At 38.2% G+C, this 23,124-nt stretch overlaps 1 protein-coding gene across 20 annotated transcripts in view; it reads right to left on the minus strand.

Moving 5' to 3' along the window:
- ARPP21 (cAMP regulated phosphoprotein 21) overlaps positions 1 to 23,124 on the minus strand; it is a 185,304-nt gene that overhangs the window by 106,228 nt on the left and 55,952 nt on the right. The window lies entirely within an intron of this gene.

Here is a 23,124-nt window from a genome sequence, read left to right on the forward strand (position 1 = left end):
TACTCTTTTTTTTTTTTTTTTTGTCATAATACAATTTTCTTAAACAAAACTATCCTACAGCTAAAGAAAAATTCTTCTTTCCAGACAAAATCATTTAAAAAGCTATAGATCTCCAAGATTAAAAAAAAAAAAAAAACAATATATTTCCCCCCTTTTTATTTTGCTGCTCAGACACTGCACAATTACACTCTCCGTATAAAAGACAAATGGTATCAAGCTCATATTAATGCATCACATGTTTTCCAGACTCATATTCCACCCAATTTACATAGTTACAGCTTGAGCCTCCTTTGCCAAAGGCAATGAACACTGGACCTTTAGGAAGTTCCCAGGGCAAGATTATTCTTTTTATTATTACATTATTATTTTATACTTACAAATGCAGACACTCCTAACATTTCTTTTTGATCTTGTTTGAGACAATATATTGGAATATAAATGCTTAGTTCTTAGCTTCTTATGGACACAAACAAACCTAGCAGAGCAAAATCCAGGGCAAGCAATTTGTGTAGAACCAATTTCCTCATCACGGAAGCTTATCTTACTAGATACCAGTATCCTGCCTAAAATCTTGCATGGAGTGTAGACAATACTTGAGCAGAGTTCAGTCTAGTGGGGACCTGCACCTTGATTTGAGCTCTGAATTCCCTGATCGTGATCACTCCTTGTCAGATCTGTTCCCACTTCTCTCTTTGAAGTGCTTCTGAAGTAAAAGTAAATCATGGCAGAAAAAACACCGGTTCAAGCACTACAGGGAGATTATAAACATATGCATTATATATAAATATATACTTACATAATACAGTTGTACATTTTACATATTTACTTTTCATATTTTACTATATTTTATATGAATATCTTAATCTCATTTTGTCAGTCCCATTTTGGCTGCTTTTAGGCAATGAAGTTAAATAAAAACCCTATACTTCACAAAAGAATTCTAAAAAATGGTTTTAATTTAATGCTGTATTTTGCCATAGTGTGAAAAGAAACAGAAGGAAAAAGAAAACTAAAACTGTAACTTAGAAGCTAAAATAGCAATTGATTAAAGGTCCGTTACAAAAGCTAATGACATCATTCCACATTTCTGTACAGCACTCCAAGCACTTAGGCACCAAGAATTCTCAGCTTACGCTCAGTTGCTGAAACAAGAAAATCAACCTTCTCTCAATTCCCCTGCCATCTCCGTAAATGTTGGAGATTCCCAGGCTATGTACATTTCTTTCTTCACAGCACCAGCCCAATGTATTAGATATTGCAATCAATTCCTGAAGAAAAGCAAAAATTCCAACCAAAGCAGAAAAAAACTGAGCAGAGGTAAGTTCAGGTATTTTACACTGGCACCCCAAGGGTTAGATGAAGAAATCTTCTTCAAAAGCAGTTATTACTGGAACTTGACAAACTCCAGAAACCCTGGTTTACAAAAGCAGGAGTGCCAGTTCCTAGAGTGGATTCTGAAAACATCCTGCCAGAAATCCTGTGGTTTGCATTATGTTTGCCTTTTCCAGAGGGTAATTTCAGGCTCCATGCAATATTGTGAACAAAAGAGAAGTCAGATAAAAACATTTGGATGTCTATTTGCGCTTTTCAGGGAAGAAACTATGACATGCGTGAGAAAGAGAGCTAAGAAGTTTTGTTCAAAATGTAACTGGCTACTCCACATACGCCTCTCCAGAAGTTTCATGACACATGAACTCATAAAAGAGCAATGAAAATACAGCAGAAATGAAATATTCAAGCCAATGTCTCCAAGGAATATGTCCTGAGAAATTTAAAGTAGAAAACACATATTTTATCAAAAAGTGCACTCAAAACCCACTCATAAAAACAGTGAGGGTTTTTCTGAATACTTTAAACGTTGTTACACAGATTGAAGTCTCCTCAAATTCAAATATAATTTATTATTATTTTTTAAATCTATAATATCCAAAATTGTGTTTACCTGCTGTGAAACAATCTGTCTTACTTGGCACTGGAAACCACTAACTACATCAATGGTCCAAAAATACGTAGATTTAAATTACAGAATAGAAGTGCAGGACACAAGTTCTATGCTCCACAATATATTCCACTGCCATTGCACAATGGTTGCACCATCATTCTTTTCTCATTGCTGTGCTGAGAATCAAAGAGTAAACGGCAATCTAATTATAAAAAGTAGAACACTGAAATGGGAGAGTGGAATATATTTTAGTAGAGGTTGAAGGAAAAACAGGGCTGCTGGATCTGCGCTGACTGTAACAAACAGCCACTTGAAAGAGCTCTGTGCCCCAGGTTCTTTAAAGAAAAGTTGTATTTTCAGGTTTTGGTCCCAGTTACACGGGAGTTCTGTTTAATAGTTTTTGAAAAAATAAAATACGTTCATAAAAATTCAGGCAGCTACCTATAAATGCTTTGAACATTTGAAGTACTTTGTAGCTTCAGACACAATGAGTTCTCCATCTAAAATTGCACATTGGCTGGCTATGAATATTTAAGTGCCCTACTCTTAATTGTTTCCATTGGTTAAGCCCAAAGATTTTAGCGACAGGCAACTTAAACGTGATTCTAAGTGCCTCTCACACAGACCACTGGCACAGTTCTAATGCCCACTTAATTCAAGGCCAAGTTTCATTCAGAAGAGTCTCTCAGTAAACATTTTATTCCCCATTTGTAAATAATCCTCTTAATGGACAATATATAGTTCTCTCAATACACAATCATATAAATACTTGGAAGATATGTTGCATGCTAAAAGTTTGCACAATACTCCTGGACTTCTAGCAAGAGAGGGAAAAACAGTATCTTCTGAAGAAGCTTGAGAAATTTCCCCTCACTGAGAGTCTGAAGCTGCTCTTAAAATTAGCTAATTTCAGTATCTCACAAATGGGCAATGCTTTAAAAATTTAATTAGTATGGCATCTGATGCCAGATAGAAACTGAAATGTATTACAGAAGTCCTCCATAAATGGAAGCAATTAACAGGGTCTGTGTTTTCTTCTTTAAACAAGAGAATGCCAAGCAGAATATTCCACAAGCTAAATCAATTTGCTGGGTAAGAGGAGGGACTACAAATTTTCTGAAGCATTCAATGACATAATTCAGTAGATTATTTTTTCCCCTCTCAACGTTAAAAAAAATTTCCACCATGAGTGCAGTTTACCAATTTAATAGCATTCTGAGTCTAGGCTGACCTTCTCCTTGCAAGAACTAGAACCATAACTTTACGCAAGGCAGAATCTGCTTGACCAATATTTCTTAATATATAATGCTATGCTTTCAAGCCTCAGGATTTATTTTGATATCTTCAAGATTTTCAAAGGCTGATGAAACATGACAACTATAAGGAAGGGCAAGTCAATAACCACATTGTCACTGTAAGCTTCTGAGGAACTGTGATCCTCCTTGCAAATCAGCCTTCCTAATAAAAAAGAACTTACCCTAAGCATCAGCTAACTACAACATTACAAATTAGTGCCCTGGTCACTTCTGGCATTAGAAATGATCTGCCTAATAACTTCCTTCAAAGGGCAAGGAAAGAAGCAACACTAGGATCCTGTATGTTTTGCTTTACTTACAGCATCGTCTATAGCAAAACCAATCTTCCATTTGATTGCTGCTTAAAAACATCCATCTCCTGTACAGCATGAAACACTGGTAAGTGGAAAAAGACACACTTTTATATAATAGAATAGAGCACAGGAGCTGCTTAAAATCTGGTATTTTACATGCCACATTATCTCAAAAAATACCACAGAAAAGTACCTGAAATTTGGTTCATAACTATCAGACCAAAAAATTAAAAAAAAGGTCAATTTCAGCACATGCTTCTAACACCCAATAACTTGTTAAGTATAGGTGCTGACTATAAGCATCAGTTTTAGCAGATATCAGCAGGAACAAGTGTAAATAATCACACACCAGCAACTCTGAGGGAGATTCACTGAACTTGCAATAATGCAAGACTTTCAGATATGTACGACTGAACTAAGTCTTTCACCTTAATGAACAAAAAAGAAAACACAGTTCAAAGTACCAAGTATTTTCTTGCAAGAAATGTCAATACAATTAGTATCTACTTGACAGTATTAAGATTATGGTAATTTCTGAAAACAAACCTAAGGAAAGGCTTGAAAAAAAAAATCTAATAAAGAGACATTCAAAGTTAGCTTCAGTTGACTATTAAACTTACTTATTTTCCAAAATACTTCCAGCACTTCCAGGAGAAATCTCTATTTCTATATTTCTCTATGTTCACCATAAAATACAAAGATCAAGTTGACTTTCCAGGAAGTCTTTGCTGAAAAGGACTGAAAGAGCTACATTTGTTTTCCTTTTTCTATGTATTCTGTTTGTTCTCCGGTTTTACAATTCAACATTGGCTTTTATACACACGTACAATATATACAAAACACCCAGACAAGTGTCATATTCTTCTCCTAAAAGCGCAACAGGAGAAGGTTACTTATTTAAACCTCTGGATAACTCAAAATATAAAATAACTAGCAGCAAAAGTGCTGTAACTTACTTTGAAGTAGTTCTGTAGTTACCATGAGTCAGAAAACTTGTGAGCACAGTCTAAGTTGTTCTCTGAATATTTAAATAACTTATGTTTATAAAATTTCTGTGATTTAGGAAGGACAATAAACAAACACAGCAGCAACTCATGGAACTGCGTCACACAGACAGACACACTGAAAGCTCAGTTGAAAACCACAGGCTAAATTTGTTTCAAGTTAAGAAGCATGCCAGAAAAGCCCTGATCCTCAGACAGTACTCCATGACAGGAGCAGTGAAACCACCTTACGCCTGGGAGCTCAGTGAGCTTTATGGCTAACGGCTATTGCTTTGTGCATCAGAGAACAACTAAACAGACAAAATGTCAAAGAACAGCAATCTCTCTCTCCCCCTCTTCTTTCTCTGCCTCTTTCAAATCTTGATTCTTGCAAAGAATTACACAAACAGCTCACAGAAGAAAAACCATGCAAGGTAAGACCTCTCTTCTAGTATATGACTGTAAAAAAAACATTTGTTTTTATTAAATCTTCACCTTGCTCTGTAAGAAAGCAGTCTTGAAGCTGTGACTGTAATAACTGCTATCTCATGGTGTATTCTTCGAGCATCGACCCAAGAAAATCAGCAATTGCAAAGACAGAACTTCTGAAAGCTGTAGCTCCTCTCAAAATTTTCAGAAAATTATTGAAGACTATGATATTGAAGTCTAATTTGTAACTTCAGCTAGATTACAAGATCAAATGGATCACACTCTCTTTAATGAGAGAAATACTTCTTAATCTATCTCTACCCAGCATCCTCCATATGAAGCTTTCACAGGAGTTGCTGCTAACCCCTTTCAGTGAGGTTTGGGAAGGGGTGCATCCTGCCTCCACCCCTTCCAGTCACTCAGGTACACCGCATGCACCTGAGCTCCCCTGGATTGCCCCCCCCCCACCCCCCCGCCTTCCCACCAGATGCTCCATCACTGGTTCAGGCCATGACTCAGCATTTCTGATACAGTAAAATAAGAAAGACCCTTAATCATTCATTAACCTCTGAGGGAAGTTGGAAGTCTAAGCAACTTAGATTCTTAGGAAAGTCTCAGTTTCTAACCAATTATCTAACTAAAGACTTCTGTATCTCAAATGAAATTACAACAAACTGAACAAAATCAAGTGCAAAACCCTGCTGCTGTTTACAAGCTATCACAGAATTGCAGGGGTTTGAAGGGACCTCAAGGGATTGCTGAGTCTAACTATCTTGCTCCTCCATATAAACTCCTTTTCAACGGGAGTCTTAAAAAGAGGATGATGGGAGAAAGTTTGAAGCATGAGAATAACACTGACCAGAAGACATCTTGAGCAGAGCAGAAATTATCATACCCTTGCAGGACCTGTTTCAAGACAACCTTCTAGACTACTTATACTTCAAACGGCTAACAGCTAGAACATTCAAACATTAGAGAGTCAAAGTGAATGGGATAAATGAAGGATATGATTGGAAACAAGAGAGAAGAAGATGCTGACAGCCCAGCAGTCCCACCACTGGATGAGACAACAGATGAAGGCCTGCTGTGTCATCAGGGCAATTTGAAGTCAGCACACACTGGTGGTCTTCCTCCTCATTGCCACAAGTTTCAGTAACCCAATACCTAAAAATGTAGCCTTGGCATGGTAACTGTTAATTGTACTGCAGAACAAGAACCAAAGGCTTTCTACTACATTGTGGAATAATCCCACTCCTGCTGGTGGGCAAAATAAAAATATAATTTCAGTGCTTCTTTATTTCTATCTGCCAGCTAAGAAAATAATATTTCAATCTGTTGTTCTAAAAACATTTATCAGAGATCATTTGGAACTCACTGGGACGGAACCTGGTCATAGTGGGAGCTTACTGTTTTAGAGTTTTCATTTCACTGCATACATACAAATAACTATTTTGCTGCAAAAACATTAGAAGATGGAGGAAGACTGGTTGCTATGCAGAGTTCACAGGGATACCAAGCTGGTACTCGTGACCTGATTTTTATCACCAGCAGGCACGAAGAAATTTACATGCAAAAGAGAAAATACATTAATGTTACATTTCAAGAGAGACTTTAAACACACAGAAGTAGAGATTTTCAAAGTGATGATTCCCACAGCATGCATAATGTGTTATAAGGATTATTTACTGGTACATTCTATGTTTTATGCCTTAATACATATGTGCAATTTAGCTTAGTTCTGATTGTTGGTGGAACCATCAGCAGCCATCCCAACAATTTCACAGACAACTGCAGCATTGTACTAATGGAGTTTTGGTACATAATCTCCTTGTGTGTATCAAAAATAAGGGAAGAGATGAAAGGAAAAGTTACATGAGCTAGGGCAAGATAAGAGAGGAAGAATGGTATCACTTCTCTGTGCTGTAATTTCTAAATATATGGTACACTTGGTTTAAAAAGAATAAAAATTAAGAGAACCAAGTTTTAGGAATACCAGCATTCACACTAACAGACTTTTAAAACACCTTGGAAGTAAATCCACCATCCATTTTTATATGCTACTTGCTACTGCAAGTTTAATGTGCAGTACCACTTACAGAGCTGGATCCCCTTTGTGCTCTCAATAAGGATGCAGCCAGACAAGGAAAGGCCTCTGTCTCTGTCAACTTAAAGACTTTTCTTTTTCCACTAACAGGTCATAGGAAGGTCTTCTACAGGATAAATGTCTCTCTCTCACTTAAAGCAATCTGCCTTAATATTTAAGATTTTGCACATTTTCGTCTCCCAATTCCTAGCATATTTTTCATACAGAGATTAATAAAGAGGAAAATCCTAGACTTCCTTTGATTGTTTTTTCCTCCAAAAAATCCACACACTATTGCTTTTAGAAACTTCACATTTCAAATGGCTGGAAATACCTGGTTATTTCTGAGAAATGTCTTTTAAGAAAAGGAATAGATAGGGAATTCACAGCACTTTCTCGTTTTTTCGCTTCATCTGACTTCTGACCCATATCCAATTCATCAACATCTTAAATCCAGGCAGGTTTTTATAGAGTAAAGCTTCCTTCACTGAAAATAACATGTCACCAATTTAGGAAAAAAACAGAAATGATAACCATGGCAGAAGCCAGGCACCTGCTTCCTTTAATGATGGTTTTGGAAGCAACAGTGAAGGAAGAACTCGGAACTTACAAGAGTGCTGTCTTCCATGCAATACTTGATTCTGCTCGAAGCTGGTGACATAACAGTGCCACAATTAAAAGTTTTCAAACTTATCTGGAGGAGAAGAGCTCAAGATTTCCTGCCTACACAACTACCCTGATTCAGACTGCTAACACCTATGTTCTTCTCATCAGTTACTGCCTAGCTCTTGGCTATCTCATCTCCTAGGCAAAATACCGCATCTCTCATGTGCTGGTTATGATCAGAGTGTGACATGAAACCAATGGTTCTAAAGGCTGTTCTGTCGTGTAGTAATTTTTCATTGGACATACTAAGAAATGAAGTATTTGACATTCTGGTACACTGTAAATATGTAAAGAGGACTTGTTCGCTTACAGCTCACACAGCTGCATAACAACACTACTGTCTTCAGATAAACAGAGCTAAGATTATCAATACTGGGCAGCAAGTAGGCTACACAAAACTTAAATCACTATTTCAGACTGAAAACACCTGAAGTTATAAACTATTCTTTGTAACAGAGGGCCTCTCCAGAAGAAAAACTGAAATAAAAAATGAAGTAAAACAAGTTTCAGAGGTGTCCTTATTCCTGTAACTTTCTAAATAAATAAATAAATAAAATTCACTTGACTATGTAGTTAAAGTACATCAGTACTGTAGTTAAAGTATCAATTTGAACATCTAAATTAATTGGTAATTAATGTGGTCTACCTTCAAAAAAACCCAAAACCTACAAATGCACCTGCCTCCTATGCTGTTTTGCTGTATCAACATGGCTCCCTGCTGCTCTTTCCCTATCTGACTCCTGCATATGCTTGTCCAGTGCAAAGGATCATTTGCCGCAGTGCATGGGAATGAGAGAGTTTAATAAATTTTTGATCTTGGCTGCAAACTCTGGACAGAACTGCAAAAATATAACTCCTACAGATACTCAATTATGGAGGCGAGAACCAGTCTTCCAAAACAATTTAGAAGACTTCCCTCCTTCCTCAGAGGACTTTTCTACAAAAACTACTGAAGGGTAAAGTCTCAGGCTGAGCAACGATTATAAAGGAGGCAGTTGTCATATTTTTGTTGGAAACCACTGCAGGTATTATAACAACCAGAGGACCAAGAACTTGGCTGTCCAAGTCTCATTCACGCAGGCTGCAAATCACTAGTAATCTAGCAAATGTCACTCTCCTAAAAGCTCTCCTCAAGAGCTGTTCCTTCCTCCCCCCTCGTTATCAAATGCCTTGCTGTTATCCTCTGCACTATAAGATCTTTCAAGCCTTTAACTTTTGGATGTTCATTTTACTGGGGTTGCCAAGAGTTCAAATGCAACAGGAGAAAATTTTTTCAATGTCAGTGGAATTTTCTTAGTATGTGAACATTTAATATCTTGTAACAACCGATTCAAATATCAGACTGCACCAACTCCTGACCACCGCAGAATTAGCAGCACTGCAAGTGAACTACGTTGTGATTGGCAATGCTTCTGCTCCAGCTTCCTCACCATAATCACGTACGGTTTCTGGCTGCAGTTCCACCCATGTACCAGGGGCCTCCAAGATCAGCTTACCTCTTTCTGTACCGAAAATACTCTGCTTTCTTCTACAGAATTCAGAGCTCTTCTCATTAACGCCCATATGCCCAGAGGTATGCATAAGCTATCTGACAAAACTGTGGATATAACCTAACTAAAAACACAGCAAAGCATTTAAAGATTTTTCAAATTCTCTGGAAGTTAACCGCATAATTTTCCTAACAATCACTTCTTCACTTTCTTTCCACTTTTATGGAAGAGGTTTGTTGACTTAATGTGTTAAGTATTTTTATCAACTCAGGTATTTTATAACGACTTCACATACCTAGCTGGAATCTCTGACAACTCAGACAAGGGTGGGGGAAGGGGGGAAGAATAAAGGGTAAAAAAAAAAAAAAAATAGAAATACATACCACTATATGGTCTGAGGTCTGAAGGGGTAATTTAAGTACATTAAATTTATTTCTGTTTCAAGAGACATAACATAAAACTTATTTCAACAGTCTTTAGTTCTTCTGCCAAACACTTCTTTGAGAATGTTCCAAACTCACAATGACCTCCCAGGAGAATATCTCAGGTTGGAGCTTTCTTGCATTGTTTCTGGGTTTGCTCCTGTACTATGGATTATTGGTTCCAGATGTGATCCAAGGATGATAAAAAGCTTTACAACTACTACATTTGTTTCTTTGGTACCTTCAGCTCCTATAGAACCTCCTTGAAGGAATCAATTTGCTTTTCACCAATGAACCTGCTCTTGGGACACTTCTGTTCTTGAAAAAGTCTGATCCCAGTGAAGTACCATTAAACTTATAAACCTCTTTATTCCCCAAAATGCTTCTTCGAAAGGCTTTGTTCACTTTGTAGTGCCTGAGTTTGGTGGGTATTTATGCATATATATGTAATACATATGTATTTACTTCAGAGTCTTTGTCAAATCATCTTTATAAAACATACAAAAGAACACAATCAGTGTCTTTTCTGATACTAGAATGATGACATTTTCTTTCCAATCACCATATCATCCACATATGTCATTGGCTTGAGCATGTGATATGTGATCTTTAAGAACCAAAGAGGCCATTTGTTTACTTGGTTAAATATAACCTAACCATTTTTATTTCTATCTTAGTTTTACTTTACTGCTCGTGACCACAGTGAAGGCAAAAATTTAATTGCAGTCTATGGCATGTGTGTGGACAAAAAAACAACTGGGCCCGAGTAAAAGTACGCAATGCTAACACTGAACAATGACAGCAGAGGTATCTGTATTTACAGGGAAGCCAGTGTCAGTTGAGAGTCTTGCTGCTGGGGACAAATGGATAGTGACACCCTGTAACCACTGACACACTCCCATAATTAACACTACACATTTGCAATTGCTTTAGCACACCATATCCAAGTTTTCTGAAATATTACATCCAAAAGCAACACTGCATGAAGACTAAGAAGTGACATACGTGAACAGTATTTTAAGTTCTGACTCTCCAAAGTCATTGAATTCAAGCATCCTTCTGCTTGCTGCTGCAGTGGGTAAATATTCTCACCAGACAACCAGAAAACCAACAGTCCATACCTCAATCTATGTTTCACCATAGTAGGAAAACACTGCCTTCTGGCTCTTCCAGATGATTTAAAAGGTTTTCATCTGAACTTCCAAAGGACTGGCTAAAGCTAAATACATTGTTTTACTACTGCCCCAGGCTTATTTTACTACCAAATCTGGAGTTCCTGCCACTAGACCGGCTAGGGAAGGACAAGGGAAGGACTGGCTGAAGCAGGTGGGACGCTGTAAAATATCCAATCATAGGGGAAAACTTGGAGAACAGGAAAGGCAGCTGGAAAAGAGACAACTCCTGTTTTAAATTAAAGCCTTCTTTTATGTGAAGAACAAGATGGGAAGAGCAATTATAACACTGGTACCATGGTAGGTCCCACCTGTCTGGATAAGCAGGAAAACAGCAGGGGTACAAACAAGCATATAAGAAGGAATGGTCAGAACGAATAACCAAAATGAACCAACAGTACTACTTAAAATGTTTAAAAGAGACACACAAATAATAATAATATATAAAAAAAATGAAAACCAAAAACAAACAACAAAAAAACCACACCACATTATAAATGTTACACCACATGTAAAATGTCTAAAATGAAAGGCACATCGTTATTCAAGAACTACTAAGTAGTATAGCTACATCCAACAGTGAAAGTGAAGTGCACAGAGAGGTCCGTGAAGCTTTAAGGCAGAAGCCAGGCTTCATGCACATACTGAGCCCAGCAAACCAGATGATGTTAAATAAGTTGCATCTATGTCAACCACTAAGAAAACCTTGTTGAGTGAGAAATGACAGATTCTAATTCAAAGTCGAGCTAGAAGTTACAAAACCAAACAGAGATGGAAAAGGCAATTAAATTCTTGGGTACACTTGCTCTATTACAGCAGTATCACACATTTCCATGATATACATCGAAAAGATGTTTGGAAAAAAATATTTACACTCTAGTAATAAAACACATAAATAAGCAAAGGGTCTATTTTAAATTTTGCAGTTGTTTTTGAAGCATAGGTTAATAAAGAAAACTAGTATTTTTAAAACATTCACCGGAACAGAATTAAATATATGTATACATTTATATATTTAAAATTAAAAGGAGATGGCTTCGTGTAAATTCTGTATACAAAACAAAGATAAAGGCACATAGGAGAGAAATTCAGAAACCTATATCAAACAGGGTAATATCTACTTTGTAACCTTAAACCATCAAAGCTTTTTGCCTATTAAACCTTGTTCTGGAAATAAAAATCCACATACTTAACTGAAAGCTGTGTGCAACATTTGACATTTGATTGTGTTTTCCAGTGAATAAGTACAGAGAGTGGGTAGTATCTTCCAATGAAGACACTGAGTAACACTGAGATGAAATGAGCAATGAAGTTGGTCCAATGAAGAACAAAAAGGTCAGCAAATAGCCATAATTCTCCTAACTTCTACCCTCCAGTGCCACCTTTACACTCAAAAATGTTTGTGCTGGGGTGAGAATGCACATCTGAAAACCAACCACTAATGAAGCTGTAAACTGAGAAGTATTTTATGACTATCCATTAAGATATAAAACATATAACAAGAAACCTAGAAAATCGGCAGAAGAAAGCCCCACACGCTTCTCTTCCTTCACCTTTTGAAGCGCACTGCAATTAATAGTTGCAATTAACTCTTTTAGGAATTACATGATAGTAGGCAAGAAAGTGAAAGACCAATAAAAATACATTTATTCATGCAAGAAGACTATGTAAAAGATTAATTTCATTATAAATCTAATAAGACTGAAATAACACAAGCAATTTATAATTACAGCTCAGATTTATTTCCTGAGGAATAGAAATGAAATGAGAAAAAGGCAGCATGCAAGCCTATGTTATAATACTGACAATAAGGGAAAAAAGCAGATAGTTGTATCAGCATCTAAATTCTGATGTAATGGTATTTCACTTATTTATGACAAATTCAGTGCTGAGAGAAAACTGTTAATTCTCCGTGTTTCTTCCACCACTCTGATTAGATGTGCCTACACTTCTGGAAACAGCTTTCAGATTCCATTTGCACAGGAGAACTGTTTCTCTGAGGCATCTGAAGAGACCTGAGTACATCAGCTGCCTACCTTACTATGAGATACTGTACAGCATCATCACAAACCAAACAGCGCAATCAGTAAGGAAATTAGCTCAATTTCAGTTCTAGTCTGCTTTCACTCCCTGATTTAGAATTTACTCCCAGTACTTTTCATAACCCTACTAAGGAAATGCATGTATGCCATGGGTTTCACCCTCACTGCCTACCACAAACACCCACAAAATATATATACTTCTGACATACTTTCCATTGTGCAGTACAAATGATCCTGGAAGCGTAATTTTGCTTGAAAGCAATTCCTTTTGTTTCCTTCCTCTACTCGTTCCCTAAATGAATCCTTGTTAAGAAAATTTCATGCTGATCAGAGGTGGCTGGTTGCTTCTTTTCCTTCCCTGGAGACATCCACACTTCTATAGAACTGAGTGCGAGGAAGGGAAGTTCAGAGCAGGAGTTATGAAGAAAAATACAAAACAAAAATAAAACCCCAGCAGGCAATTCTATCACTAGGATATCTTTCTTCATGTTATTGGCTCACGTAATTGTTTCACGTTCATGGATCAGGCTCCAAATTATGCAAAAACACATTTCTGGGAAAGTTTTTTTTTTTCTTTTTTTCTCTGTGTGCGTGAGCATACATGTATGTATACATCTGTGGTACACATGCAGCTTGCCAACCGATACCTGAAAAAAGCTGCCAAGGTTCTTCATTCCTGCTTTTCTGGTAGTGACTTGGGAAATAAATCTTCCAAGTGGAATAACTGGCCAATTTATGAAAGGTTCTCCTTCTGTTTCTTGAATTCAATCGTGCATTTTAGGACTGAATCTTACATAGGGCAAAGCGGAATAGGTCTCTGCTGTCCTATTACCCCCCAGTGCTTTACTGCTGAGCATCAATGGAAGAAGCTCTCCTAGACAGCCATGTCCTTATTCACAGTCTTAGTATTAGCCCAGCAGCACCCTCCTTGTACTAAGTTATCTTACATATTGACACCAATCTTCTCAACAGTTTTCAATCAAGAGACATGAACAAGTAAAACAGTAGGCAAAATGAAGACCACATTCTGTACATGCAGTCATTTGGGTGGATTGAAAGTACACAGAACAGCCTCCTCTATCATACAATAGGCTCAAATGCTCCAATTTCCAAATTTTGCACAAAGTTGAAAACAAGTGTTTTGCCTGTCTCCCTTCCATGCTCAACCTACTACTTCTTTGTCAATAACCCACTTCTATATTTCGGACTGGAAAGGCAATTTAGCAGCAGGCTGGTAATCCAGTCATCTGGGAAACATCCCAAATTTAGTTTTCTTCAAAACAATAAATGTTGCACTTTTAACCTAAGAGATCACAAAGTATGTGGATGCACATTTTGGAAGGATCTTAAAAGCTTTGCCCACTCCCTCCTGCAGAAATACACTTATATTAATTGTATTGTAATATTAAATTGCATTGTTAAATCTCTCCAAACTGTAGAAACAGAGTTCCACAGACAGGCACTTGCATGCCTTCTTTTGCAAGGATTAAAACCAGAGAATTAACAGAAGTGAGAGCTCTCCTTCTGCCAACTTAAATGTAGGCTATGTGAATAAAGCCTCACTGTGTTCCAAGTCCCTTGTGCAATCACAGAGATTTATACATATGCCTTAAAAAAAAAAAATCACACATTATCTCCTTAACAAATAACTGAAGTTATTTTGGACACGATGATCTCTTGAGGTCCCTTCCAACCCCTATGATTCTATGAAGTCAGGAGTTCAGTTACGAGTCAGTACACTGGCACCATTATTTATGGAATAAAATACTCACTAGCAAGACATCCCACTGAAACATGGAGGGACTCCACATCACAGAATGTAGGATTTAACTGGTGAGGGAACTCTTCAATTCAGTGGTGATAACTGGGATGAATGAAGTGACTGGCCACCAGTCTGAAGATCAGCCCATAGAAGAAGAATGGTCCAGAACTACCACACACCATCTTTACACATTACCACCATCATTCTTCATTACAGTTTGGAACACTCAGATTGTCTCCTTCAAAATAAACTGATAGTACAGTGGGCAATTAGCAAATGAGGCACTAATGGCAATCAGATTACTGGAAATAACTGAATTAAATCAGTAATTGGCAGCTGAACACAACTGATTTATATCCGCAATGAAGAAAGACTAAAAATGAGAAACAAAACACAGAAAAAAAAAGACGATTTCCAGGAAAAATAAAGTGCAATTTTCCTTTGCTGATAGCAAACTTAATGCTTTAATTCATCTGCCTTTACGAGGCAATTCTATAAACGCATTTCACAAAAAATGGATTAGGTATTCAGTACAGGGTCCTTAAATATCGACAGTTACGTATCTTGCTCTGTCTTTACAGTCAGCCTCCTCTGCTTTCCAATATGATCCATGGCTACGATATGAAGTCTTCAGGTTTTGGTGCAGTGTACAAGCTTATTCAACAATAGTACAGGAGAAATACAAAATAAAACTCAATCTACACGCATTTCTTAGTTGCATTATCCACTAATACAGTAAACTGTACACAGTGCAATACGCTCCGTGCTGAGCCAGCTGTTGGATCTCCTGTTCACACCACAGGCAGCAGCCCACCTGAAAGGCCAGAGAGCCAATGCGTGACAAGTCTTTGCCAACAAACACAGTCAAAAGCTTTGTTCTGTGGCATTTTCATTATGTTTTATTTTCCAAGCAAGTAAAGAACTTGAAATTTATTGAAAATATTACCAATAAAAAATATGTATCTGTATGAACAGATGGAGAGTTCAGGACACAAAATTTTTCAACATTTTCCAGCAGTGAATGCACACAGCTCTACAGAGCTACTGAATTTGCTCCCCGAAAGGGCCCTACATACATCAACTGGAGTTCATACAAGAGGAAGTTCAAGAGAAGGATGTTTTCCAGATCCCATCACAAAATCAGGACTTGTTTGGTGCTTTCTTCTTAGGAGACACCAGAACAAAGTCCAAATGACCTCGGAACTGGCATAGCTTGAATAATGGTGATACTGCTTTATAGAGCAAGTGAGAGTATAAACTGGGCAAATATCTACAGAATTAGATACAGAATTACCCGAAAAATCATGCAACTGTAACAAATAAATCAAAGTTTTCAGACATTTCAAACACAGCCATGCAACTGATGTAGACAGGCAAGAAACAAAAACTAAGAAACATAAGCAAATGCTACAAAATAAAAAAGCCAAGGCAGCTTTACAGAGGAAAGGTCACAGGGCACACAACTCACAAAATGAAGGCCCAGAAGGAAGAATGCTCTGCGGATGGAAGGAGCAGAACAGTGTTGTGTCATGCACAGAAAGGATCAGGCAAAAGGCAGAGAAATAAATGCTAGCATCTGCTTGAAATAAGTGAAGAAACAATGCAAGAAAAGAGTTTCTATCAAGACAGCAGCGACCTTCTCCCCTTTCAGCATCCTTTAATTCAAGGCTCTGGACTAGTTTGAATGAAGATGCAATCTTTGAGCATTACACTCAAGGATGCAGAAATAAACATAATGGTAGCGTGGTTTACTTCCCACTTCACTACTGTCAGATAAATTTAACATTAGATTTCCTCCATCCTGGCTGTAAGGCTAACTAACTGAAATCTCTACCTTGCAATATTAAAACAGCACCTCAAGTTACTGGCCCAGACATAAATCTGCATAGGTCAAAACCACAAGCCCAGACTTCCTTTTACTGAAGTCACCTGTCTGGTGGTTATCTAGACACTGAGACTGCTTGCACACACACACCTGATGTTCTAAAAAGCACGTGGTTATTCACCACTACATGCTGCCTCATTCCAACTACTGCATGTAGGGAGTGAATCCTACATTGCAGGGGAATGCTCATCTGCCGAGCAGAAGGAGCCGGGTTATTGGTGCTCTCCCTTTGTTAACAATCTCCCATCAATGTGAATCTAGTAAGCACACTCCTGTTGCTGCAGCATTTGCTCCTAAGGCCAAGTACAATTTGAATGGCTTGGTCTGTTGTGAATTTCCGGAAAGTCTACAATTGGGTGTTACTGCAGTTCCTCTCAAAGGATTGAAGCAATCAGAACTGATTTCATTTTCCACGTTTGGAAATTATGCTATTTAATCAGTGAAATGTTTTATTGAAGTAACATTGATACTTTCCTGTCTTCTTGTCTCAATGAAGCAGATTTATTATACAAAGATGCAGAGTGCCTGATAATGTTAATAAAGGTACGACAGAAATATATGCTTCTGAACAAACACAAACAGAAAGAGACGCCAAAGGAATCTACATTTTGGCTTTCATCATCTGGACACTGAACGTAACCGCAGTACAGAAAAGAGTTAGCAGCAATTCTTTGAACGTACAGCTCTCTAAGAAGTCATCTGTGGAGGAAAAATTATAATTAGCCTTAGAGAGTACAAATTATGTTCTCTGTTCTCCTTCATGGGGAAAAAAAAAAAGCCCTCAGGAATAACAAAAACATCAAAGCGGGCTTTGAGAGAGGTAGGTGCGTGCCGCATCTTCCTCCGCATTGCGGAACCGATCCCGGCCAAGGAGCGGGTGGATGTGGTGCCTGCAGGAACCGCAGCCCTGTGCCTATGGCTGCACAGCCACTGGGAGCAAAACTGCACGCAGCCAAAGCGCTGCGTCACCCTTGGCATCTCGTAATCTGGTCTTTCCTACCAACCCTCCTGCCATTAACAGTGAGCCCTTGGCAGAAAAGTCGGAAATTGATGTCATCATGAGGCCTTTCTGCCATTTCAGTAAATACCTCACTCATTTATGTGGCTGCTAGCATGAGGAAGCAAGTGCTATTAATGATACAAGCTGATTTTCAAGGAGGCATCAGCTCCACAGCAGAGATCCCCTGGCCCCACTCAGCTCCCAGCCTCATGTACCCATACAAGGACAAACCACACTGCTGTACAGCTGGCCTCTGCCCCCTCCTCAGCAACAATGCTTAAGATCTTCCCTTCTCCTCTGCAAGGTGGCAGACAGGAGCAATTCAGCAGCAGAATTCAAAAGCCACAGGCTACGTATGCTTCCTGTAATCTCAGACTTGAGGAGATAAATGGGAATGCAGCAGAGCGCCCACCATCTCCTGACACCCCATACAAAGGCAGGGATCACATCACATGCATGAGGAGATGTTTTTTAAACCAGAAAACAGTTCACACTGAGAAGAGGCTATGCATCTACGTATTTTTTCCACTCCAAGTAATCCAAATTAGAGTTACTCAATCTTCGGGGAATAAGCATCTCCTAACAATCCTCCTCCCCTCCGCTGCCCTATCCCTGACACCCCACTGCCCACTTTCACACAGCACTGCTCTGCCCACCCATCAGCAAGTCACTGCTGCACCACTCGCTCAGCTCAGCCCCCAACTCCAGGATGGTTACTTTAAGAAGAGGGTCATTCAAGGACTTCTTTCCCATTCTGCCATTTTCATCAGTGCACAGGTTAAGTAAATCAGAGCAGCATTATCCATCAGTAATAATTCATTGTCTTTTCAGTATCTAGCAGGATTCTTGCACTGCTTGCCACAACTCTGGTCACTAGAGACCACTCCATTTTCCTGCTTACATGCAGAGCAGATTGCTACACTGTAATGGAAAAGCACAATCAGAGACACAAAGCTGGTAAATACAGCACACCTTTCAATTTAGTTAAACTTGTTTTGTATGAATTAAAGCTTCCCCAAAGTCATACCCGAGTCAGAAATGGTTATCATTTTCCTCATATTAGAATGCATTATGAAATAAGGCACTTAGAGATGCCCTAAGTCGCTCATTATGCTTTCTTTTCAGATCTGTGCCCACGATTTTCCTTTTTTCTTTGTAGAAGAAAGCTCCGAATTTTCCTTAACAGAACAAAAGCCAAAAGCATGAAAGTCAGACCTCCTCACTTCCGATTTCATGGCTTATAAAGTACACAAATTATAAAGCTATCAGACATTTCCCGGGCTTCCATTAAAATCTGCAGTGAGCCTTTAGAGTGGACCAATTTATTTGATGTGTTTCTCCTAAAGCTTTTATGACATCATAAACATTTCTGACTCCATGACAAATACTTTATAATACATTAAGCAAACTCGTTCAAATGATTCTAACTGTTATGCCTATGGCAATGTGGTCAGAAATGGAATATTCACTTGCACACTGACAGACCTTAAAGTCTAGTTTCAACCGCTGCAATTTATTGTTGACTTTTGCGCAACTGAAGGTAAATGCTTTCAGCTTACGCCCAGTGGCACAGACACCCAAAATGTGGGGAGCCGGTGTACTCTCCAGAAGAGATAGAAACAGCATGATGCTCGCGTGGCAGCATCCACACCGAAGGCTGCTCCCAGTAAAACTTCCCACTAATTGTCATGAAGCATTAAACTGCACAACAATTTCACTGCATTTATAACACTCTTCTAATCACTGCAGTTCATCTACATTAGCTTCATTCAGTTGAAAAGCCTTGCCATCCCTCTTAGTTCAGGAAGAAATTGTGGTAACCTTCTTCACAGTAAATAAAGCACTACACCATAAGAAGCTCTGCAAGGCACCAACACCTAGATGCTGGTACACCCAGCAAAGAAAAGTGCCATTCATTCAAGGAAATTATGAAAATTTACACAGCACCTTCTGTACTGGAGGCATCGTGTGATTTCAGCTCATAATGCAATAAAAATGCTGCACCAGGATTAAATAATGACAAAATTATTAGCTGTTCAGGAATGTTTCTGATGACAAAATTCAAGTATTAGAATATGAAACTAGCTCGGATGACTTTAGGAAGCCAGTAAAGAATCACTTCTGTGCAGCCATAAAAATTGGAGTGAAACTGAAGCCTGAGAGCAGTCAATCGGTATGTATTTATGTTCAACTGTAGACTCCAAACAAAAAGCAAAAAGACTTGAGAAATAAAAACAGTATTTAGCAGCAGGGAAAGAAGCTCTATTTTTCTTACTGCTGATTGTTTTCGAACAGCCTCCTGCTGACCGTTTAAGCCTTCTTTTGACTTAGAGCTTTAAGGCATCTGATTTAGGAAGTGGCAGCTTGCTCAGTCGGAAGATGTTCCTAAGATTCTACAATTTTAAGCACAGGCAGTGTACAAACAGCTCATACATAAATCATAGTATTGCTTCGGACTAAATGAGAAATAAACTCAAAAACATTAAAATATGAGAACACTTCACACAGGACTTTCTTTTCTCACAGTACTCTTCTTGTTAACTGTGGCTCCTGGCCTATAAAGATCCAACAGCGAGCATCAGATTTGGAGAAACAAGCGTAAGGGTGTCCCAGTTTCTCAGTGGTAACATTTTCCTCCACCTTTAAAAATGCACTTCTCACCTTACATGTTTCAACATATGTTATGTGAACAAGTTGGCTCTGAGAAAAGTCTTCCAGTTACTGCCTCCATATAATACCAGTGACCAGAAAACATCCTAAATCCCCTGCTGCTTCAGAAAGTCATTGGATATCCAAATCATAAATTTCAAATTCCCAGCTGTCACTGCCTAACTATGCCTTCTGCATTTCAGCTAAGTCATACTGTATGACATTATCACTCTCTCACACTTCATAGCTTCTCTGGCATTAACAGAAAAACCCACAGCTAGCAGGCTGTCTGGAATGTTTCACATTTACCACACCAGCAATTACATTTACAAAACTTAAGAACTCACTTTTGTAAAATAGGTTACTTGGTTTACTCCTCATCTTTGTTTCTCTCTGTGTTTAGTACACTTCTTTTCTTCAGCAAAAGGGAATTTAGGTGTAAGAAAAAGATAAGTCACCTTTTTGTATACTGGCTTTTTAGGAATCCAGAACGGTCTAACATGGCTTAAGAATTTCACCATAATTGAAAAACTAGAAATTTTAATGAAAGGACACTTTCAGCAACTCCCTTTTTCAAGGAACCTTAAAAATGTACGTGTAACAGTCTACATGAAATCACAATAGTAAAAAAGCACTGTAACGCTGCTAACAGGTGGAGGCAGGCAAATACAGGAGGACATTATAAAATCCTTTGTTTTTCCTGAAAGTGATAGAGTTCCAATATCCTTCCCCACAAACGAATGTAATACATAACTTTGGATTACACATGCTACACATTATGTATTAAATTAGACTATTCACGTGTTCTTATAAATTAAGCTACAAAGGAAAAACGTTAAGAGATCGCTATACATAAGAGTCTTTTTAAATTGAGTTCTTTGCAATGCATCATCAACTTTATGCACTATGTAAGTATTATATGCGATAATGTGGAGTCTCAAAAACTGTAATTACTCCAGAAACATAAGGAAACAGTGAGTGCTTTAGCCCTGAAGACCTGTAACTAAGTGGTTTGGACCTTCACTGACGTAGGAGAACTTACTTGGCATGAATCCCTCACAGATGTTATTCACCAAGTCTTAATTAAAAAGTTGGCTTTTCAATGCTTTTTTTTTTTTACTATTACTTTTCTAATAAATTGTGTGTACACACTGGCATAGCCAACAACAGCCACCGTGGTCTATGTATGATGGAGTTCAAGTCTTCTTAACTAAGAACCTAAGAAAAACATATCATGTCCATTAACAGCCAGTATGCCTTCACCAATTCCAAAAGAAAACACGATTAAGCTTGAGTCACTCCTTTCACTCAACCTAAAGCATTTTTTATCATTAAATTAGATAACGTAATATTTGCAATAATTGCAATTATGTTATGAATAAACATAAGCATTTAAACTCATTTGCATGTTTTCCAAAGTTACCATTTCACATATAAGATGGAAAATTTATAAAACAAAAGCACAATCAGATGGGGAGCCTTATCCTCCAGGGATGACTGGCATACGACTGGGGAGTGGAAAAGGTCTTGTTTACAGGCTCTGTCAAAAATGAGACATGTGACCTGACATGGTTTGCATAATTTCTCCGCAATTCTATGTATCCAGCCTTAAAACGGGGAAAATTCTACTTACCTGGATTGCAGTTTGCCATCAAAAGAGAACCTGCCCTAGAAATGCATGTTGCCATACACATACAAAGATGATCACACACAGTACTTTGAACTCTTCCAAATCAAATCCTTTCCACTGGAATGTACACAGCCTTTGCTGAGTACTCCTTATTGCCCATTTGATGAATGTTTCAATCTTCTAGAAGAAAAAGTGACCCATTTGCATGACTTACTACCTGCTGAGGACATTAATAATAGAACTTCAAATCTAATAAATGAACAAGCAGGGGACAAATGCATTTTGCAAGTTTATTGTGCTGTAGTTACATTCCTTCTCAACTCGCCAATCTTTAATGGTGCTTTTGAAAATAAGTTGCTTAATATGAACAGCATGTTCTTTAAATAATCACTTAGGTTACAAGTTCTCTTTACAAGTGAGCAAATAAGCTGAGATGCAAGCACTCACTGGATCATCTGTGAGAAGTCCATATAAACAAGGGTTTGCCAATCTGACAAAATCATTTTCCTGCTCTGAAATTAATGCCATCAAAACTGATAACACTGCTCAAAGCTCATTATGGATCCTGTATGTTACAAGCAGAGAAACGTATCAGCTGGTGTAAAATGACACTGCTTTTAAACCCTATGGAACTACATCGACTCACAGCTGCTAAAGATTTGTCCCCAGGTCTTTCTTTAGCACTGACAAAACCATGAAACCAAACTCTGGATGCACTTCCAAATTTAAAACTCCCATTGACTGCACTAAGAGCAATGCATAAAGGAGGAAAGGAAGACTGAAAGCAAGCCATCCTAGATATGCGCACATTTTCCCCATCCCTCTGTTTATGCTGAGTTTCATGTTAGTTGTTAAAATTGTAACCTGGGAGGAAGCCAAGAGCGCTGTGAATTTTGAGATGTTTTTGGTTCCTCTGACATACTCAAATTCTATTCGGTAACAGTGATTCGTTGAGTCCAGTTTGCTGTGATTGTGCAAATAACCCCAGCAATGCCCACAGTAAAAGCAGCACCATCAGGAAAACATTTGACCCACACTGTTACACCAGCAGGATAAAGTTTCAAAGTGGCTACAGCACTGTTCTTGCATCTCTCTGTGATCTATCCTCACACCTGTGTTAAAATTACGTTTCTTCTATCCTCCTCAAGCAGTATTTCCTCCAAGGATATGATGTAGCGAACCCTCACCTGAGCAACCTTCATCGGCATGCTCAGCCTCAAGGCAGTCAGGAACACAGAGCAGGAAGGTGTAATTGCCTGAAAAAGGATTTTGCAGGAGGGGTACTCATATGTTTCTTAGACCACCATCCTGTAAAACTGTAGGCAACACAGAAAATACAGTTGTTTTACAGACAACATCT

The sequence above is a fragment of the Cyrtonyx montezumae genome, unplaced genomic scaffold, assembly GCF_038088225.1.
Source record: "Cyrtonyx montezumae isolate F1298 unplaced genomic scaffold, pur_monq_1.0 scaffold_8, whole genome shotgun sequence".
Taxonomy (NCBI): Eukaryota; Metazoa; Chordata; class Aves; order Galliformes; family Odontophoridae; genus Cyrtonyx; species Cyrtonyx montezumae.